The following is a 6,926-nucleotide window of genomic DNA, read 5'->3' on the forward strand; positions in this document are numbered from 1 at the left end:
ACAGTACATTTTCCACACTTCTGGAAGGCTTGCACTTTAGAAAACAGGCATAATTTTTTAATTAAAATAATAGCAGTACAGTGTTTTCAGTTTACAATCCTATAAATGACACAGGTAAAGTACCACCAGTTGGCAATATTTGCTTCCACTTCTTGGGTGTTTGGCAGAAATAATTTCCTACCACCTGCCACTTTTTGATTCTTGATGTATGTTTACATTAGGGAGCCATATATTGAAGGGTGGATTTCTGAAAACTAGATACTGAGGCAATAGTCAGCATTACATAAAGAATAATAAGGACAACTGTTCTTCTAAATAGGACCCCAATGGTTAGAGCCAAGCTCCTATAACTTACTAAGCCTTGGTCTTCTTACATTGAAAGCAGAATTTCACCACACACTTCTTGGCCTCATAGGGAGGAACAGAGATACTCTCCTGTGGGATTAACAATCACAGTGTCTGGCTCAACTCAGGCTCTCTCGGCTGCCTGGGTTCCCTTGTAGGCAGGAGCCATGGAAATGGCCCCTCTACTTCCTCTCTCTACACCATCGGGCTTCCACACCCTCCACCTCCTTCCCTAGCCAGATCAGACAACAGGGTTTCCTTCCACTCATCCACCTGACAATTCCCACAGCTGCCTTTGGCCCATGCCACCAGGCAAGCAAATGCTAACCCTGAGATGCCCCCTGTATGCATTTGTGTGTGTACACACACACTTCCCCTGTGTGCAAATTTTCCTATTTCTCCATGTGTTCACAACACTTGTTATACCCCCTCCTTTTTCTTTTTGTTGTTCTTTTTTTTGAAAGAGTTGTACACTCACTGAGACCCTCATCAGATAAATGATTTTCAAACATTATTTCTGCTCTGTAGGTAGTCTTTTCACTTAATTCATCCTCTTCTGAACAGTTTTCTACTTTGGCAAAATCCAATAAAGCCTTTTTCCTTTGGTTACTTATGTTTTTGGTGATCTGTACATATTATACACATGCATTAAAATATCACACTGTACCCCAGAAATATGTACAATTATTATAGGTTAGTAAAAAATATTTTACATTTTGAGGTGGAAATACTAACTACCATGATGTGACCATGACACATTGCATATTATATACATGTATCAAATTATCACACTATACTTCATAAAAATGTAAACTTGAAATAATAATAAAGATGTTCATTCCCACATCCAAGTTTCTGTATGTTTTCTCCCAGGAGTTATGGTTTTAGCCCTTTTAGTTTGGTCTTTGATCTATGTTCAGTTAATTTTTGGATATAATGTGCAGAATGGATCCAAACTCACTCTTTTGCATGTGGTTATCTAGTTTTCCAAGCCCCATTTATGGAAGACACTTTTGTTTGTTCTATTGAATGATCTTGGTTCCCTTCCTAAATATCAATTGATCATAAATATGTAGGTTTATTTCCAAACTCTCAATTCTATTGCATTCATCTAATGTGTACCACTCTGTCAGTACCATACTATTTTTATTAGCATACTTTCATACTGTGTTTTGAAATTGGGAGATATGAGTCCTTTAATTTCAGTCATCTTTTTATTTTTTTAATTTTTAATTTATTTTTATTGCAAACAAATGGGATACATATTGTTTCTGTTTGTACATGGAGTAATAGCTTACCATTTGCATAATCATACATTTACATAGGGTAATGAAGTTTGATTCATTCTGTTATTTTTTTCTTCCCCCCAACCCCTCCCACACTTTTCCCACTATACAGTCCCTCCTTCCTCCATTCTTGCACGCCTCCCACCCCCATTATGTATCATCATCCGCTTATTAGTGAGATCATTCATCCTTTGGATTTTTGAGATTGGCTTATCTCACTTAGCATGATGTTCTCCAATTTCATCCATTTACCTGCAAATGCCATAATTTTATTATTCTTTATAGCTGAGTAATATTCCATTGTATAAACATTCCACAGTTTCTATATCCATTCATCAATTGAAGGACATGTAGGTTGGTTCCACAGTCTGGCTATTGTGAATTGAGCAGCTATGAACATTGATGTGGCTGTATCTCTGTAGTATGCTGATTTTAAGTCCTTTGGGTATAGGCCAAGGAGTGGGATAGCTGGGTCAAATGGAGGGTCCATTCCAAGTTTTGTAAGGAATCTCCACACTGCTTTCCAGAGTGGCTGCACCAATTTGCAGCCCAAACAGCAATGTATGAGTGTACTTTTTCCCCACATCCTCTCCAACACCTATTGTTGCTTGTATTCTTGATAATAGCCATTTGAATTGGCGTGAGATGGAATCTTAGTGTAGTTTTGATTTGCCATTCTCTTATTACTAAAGATGATAAACATTTTTTCATATGTTTGTTGATTGCTTGTAAATCTTCTTCTGTGATGTATGTGTTCATTTCCTTAGCCCATTTGTTGATTGGGTTATTTGTATTCTTGTTGTAGAGTTTTTTGAGTTCTTTACATATTCTGGAAATTAGTGCTCTGTCTGAAGTATGAGTGGCAAAGATATTCTCCCACTCTGTGGGCTCTCTCTTCACATTGCTGATAGTTTCCTATGCTGAGAGAAAGCTATTTACTTTGAATCTGTCCCAGTTATTGATTCTTGCTTTTATTTCTTGTGCTATGGGAGTCCTGTAAGGAAGTCTGATCCTAAGCCAACAAGGTGAAGATTTGGACCTACTTTTTCTTCTATAAGATGTAGGGTCTCTGGTGTGATTTCAAGGTCCTTGATCCATTGTGAGTTGATTTTTGTGCAGGGTGAGAGATAGGGGTTTAGTTTCATTCTGTTGCATATGGATTTCCAGTTTCCCAGCACCATTTGTTGAAGAGGCTACCTTTTTTCCATCGCATATTTTTGGCCCCTTCGTCTAGTATGAGAAAATTGTATTTATTTGGGTTTGTGTCCGTGTCCTCTATTCTGTACCATTGATCTACCTGTCTATTTTGGTGCCAATACCATGCCTTTTTGTTACTATTGCTTTGTAATATAGTTGAAGTCCTGGTATTGCGATACCCCCTGTTTCATTCTTCCTGCTAAGGATTGCTTTAGCTATTCTGGGTTTCTTATTCTTCCAGATGAATTTCATGATTGCTTGCTCTATTACTGTAAGGTACGTCATTGGGATTTTAATTGGAATTGCATTGAATCTATATAGCACTTTAGGTAGTATGGCCAGTTTGACAATATTAATTCTGCCTATCCAAGAACATGGAAGATCTATCCATCTTCTAAGGTCTTCCTCAATTTCTTTCTTCAGTGTTTTGTAGTTTTCATTGTAGAGAACTTTTACTTCTTTGGTTAGATTGATGCCCAAGTATTTTTTTTTTTTGAGGCTATTGCAAATGGAGTTGTTTTCCTCGTTTCCCTTTCAGCTGTTTCATTGCTTGCGTATAAAAATGCTTTAAATTTATGCGTGTTGATTTTACAGCCTGCTATTTTGCTGAATTCATTGATGAGTTCTAGAAGTTTTCTGGAGGAGGTTTTTGAATCCTCTAAATATAGAATCATGTCATCTGCAAATAGTGACAGCTTGAGTTCCTCTTTTCCTATTCATATTCCTTTAATTTCTTTAGTCTGCCTAATTGCTCTGGCTAGAGTTTCGAGGACAATGTTGAATAGAAGAGGTGAAAGAGGACATCCCTGTCTTGTTCCCATTTTTAAAGGGAATGCTTTCAGTTTTTCTCCATCAAGAATGATGTTGGCCATGGGTTAGCATAAATTGCCTTTACAATGTTCAGGTATGTTCCTACTATCCCTATTTTTTCTATTGTTTTCAGCATGAAGGGGTGTTGTATATTGTCAAATGCTTTTTCTGCATCAAATGAAATAACCATATGATTCTTATCCTTAAGTCTATTGATATGATAGATTATGTTTATTGATTTACGGATGTTGAACAATCCTTGCATTCCAGGAATGAACCCCACTTGATCGTGGTGCACAATTTTCTTAATATGTTTTTGGATACGGTTTGCCAATATTTTGTTAAGGATCTTTGCATCTATATTCATCAAGGATATTGGTCTAAAATTTTCTTTCCTTGATGTGTCTTTTGCTGGTTTGGGTATGAGGGCGATATTAGCTTCATAGAATGAGTTTGGTAGGGTACCCTCCTTTTCTATTTCCTGGAATACTTTGAGAAGTATTGGAATGAGTTCTTCTTTGAAGGTCTTGTAGAACTCGGCTGAGAATCCATCTGGTCCTGGGCTTTTCTTGGATGGTAGATTTTTAATGGCTTCTTCTATTTCATTGCTTGATATTGATCTGTTTAAATTGTGTATGTCCTCCTGGTTCAGTTTGGGAGGAGCATATGTCTCCAGAAATTTGTCAATGTCTTCGGTAGATTCTATGTTGTTGGAATACAGATTTTCAAAGTAGCTTCTCATTATGTTCTGTATTTCAATGGTGTCTGTCGTGATATTTCCTTTTGCATCATGTATTTTAGTAATTTGAGTCTTCTCTCTCCTTCTCTTTGTTAGTGTGGCTAAGGGTTTATCTATTTTGTTTAATTTCTCAAAGAACCAACTTTTTGTTTTGTCAATATTTTTGAATAGTTTCTTTTGTTTCAATTTCATTGATTTCAGCTCTGATTTTAATGATTTCCTGTCTTCTACTACTTTTGCTGTTATTTTGTTCTTCTTTTTCTAGGGCTTTGAGCTGTAATTTTAGGTCATTTAGTTGTAGACTTTTCATTCTTTTCTGGAATGCACTCCATGCAGTGAATTTTCCTCTTAGTACCGCTTTCATAGTGTCCCAAAGATTTTGATATGATGTATCGTCGTTCTCATTGACCTTTAAGAATTTTTTTATCTCCTCCCTGATGTTTTCTGTTATCCATGTTTCATTCAATAACATATTATTTAATCTCCAGGTGTTGGAGTAATTTCTGTTTTTTATTTTGTCATTGATTTCTGTTCTCAGTCCATTATGACCTGATAGAACACAAGGCAGTATCTCTATTTTTTTGCATTTCCTAAGGGCTGCTTTGGGCATTACATATGGTCTATTTTCAGGAAGGTTCCACGTGCTGCTGAGAAGAAAGTGAGTCCACTCATTGATGGATGGAATATTCTATACATGTCTATTAAGTCTAGGTTATTGATTGTGTTATTGAGTTGTATGGTTTCTTTGGTTGGTTTTTGTTTGGAAGATCTATCTAGTGGTGACAGCGGAGCATTAAATAACATGGTTGACAACCAAGAATTCTATACCGAGCAAAACTATTTTGTTGAGAACATTCTGTAGCACAGGCTTTCTATCTGAAAATTCTTTTAACTTTTGTTTATCATGGAAGGATTTTATTTCATCTTCAAATCTGAAGTTTAGTTTTGTGGGTATAGGATTCTTGGTTGGCAACCATGTCCTTTCAGAGTTTGAAATATGTTGGTCCAGGCCCTTCTAGCTTTTAGAGTCTGGGTTGAGAAGTCGACTGCTATCTGTGTTGGTCTCCCCCTATATGTATTCTGATGCTTTTCTCTTGCAGCCTTCAAAATTCTATCTTTATTTTGAATGTTAGGCATTTTCATGATAATGTGCCTTGGTGTGGACCTGTTGTGATTTTGTGCATTTGGTGTTCTGTAAGCCTCTTCTGTTTGATTTTCCATTTAATTCTTCAGGTTTGGGAAAATTTCTGCTATTATTTCATTGTATAGGTTGTTCATTCCTTTGTTTTTTATCTCTGTGCCTTCCTCATTCCCAATAATTCTTAAATTTGGTCTTTTCATGATGTCCCATAGTTCTTGGAGATTCTGTTCATGTTTTCTTACCATCTTCTCTGTTTGGGCAACTTTATTTTCAAGATTAAATATTTTTCCTCACTGTCTGAGGTTCTGTCTTCCAAGTGGTCTGTGTAGTCTTTTGGTGATGCTTTCCATTGAGTTTTTTATTTGGTTTATTGTTTCCCTCATTTCAAGATTTCTGTTTGGTTTTTTTTGATAATCTCTATCTCTTTGTTGAAATGATCTTTTGCTTCCTGCACTTGCTCTTTCAGCTTATTGTTATTATCATTCATTGCTTGCATTTGCTCTCTTATCTCATCCTTTGCTTCACGAATCATCTTAATCATGTATAATTTGAAATCCTTTTCTGACATTTCTTCTAACATACTGTCATTGGATTTTAATAGAATCTAGATTTGTTTGGATCATTTTCTTCCCTTCCCTTGTTTTTTCCTGTTGTTCATGTATCTTCCCCTCTAGCAGTGCAGATTGGGGTGTTGCAGATTTCCCCCTATCAGCTTATAATGGCCCTATAGGTTTCCAAAACCCTTTCTTTAAGGGGAGATCAATATTAGCAGTGCCCAATTCAGACACTATGCAATCCTAGACCAAATAGGCCCTATGAGGACAATAACAAAATTGTCATAATAGACAGAATGAGTTCAAATATTATCTTCAGTAAAACAAATGGATTTGCAATAAGGTCTGCAGTTTCAAATGGAGGAGAAAGAGGATGCAGAGGGATATAGAATGTGGCTGTTAATGGGATAAGAAAAGAATATACAGAAGTTCTAGATAATAGAAAGGGTGAGAGTGTAATCAAAAGAAATTGGATGTTAGCATGCAAAAAAGGGAGAAAGAGACTCTGAGCGAACAGGTAAACAAAAGGAAAAGAGAGCAAGAAAAGTAAAGAAATAAAAACTTAAACTTTTTTAATAAGGAGAAAAAAGAAAATCTACAGTATAACAGTCATATAGTAATGAAACCTCCCAGTGTTCAGTAGCCTGATGCATGAGAAGTACCTGACAATGGGCTTCAAGTCTCCAGCAGGCGTCTCAGGATGGGATTTGCCCCACCTAAAGATCAGAGCTAGGGCTTCCACGATTATCCAAGATGGCCGCTCTGGCTTCGAAATGTGTTGGCAAATGGGGAGCTGCAGCTCAGGGTGTGGCCATGGTCAGCAGGAAGTCCTGGAGGCGGTATGCGGTTAGTCA

This window comes from Sciurus vulgaris (assembly GCF_902686455.1).
Source record: "Sciurus vulgaris genome assembly, chromosome: X".
Taxonomy (NCBI): Eukaryota; Metazoa; Chordata; class Mammalia; order Rodentia; family Sciuridae; genus Sciurus; species Sciurus vulgaris.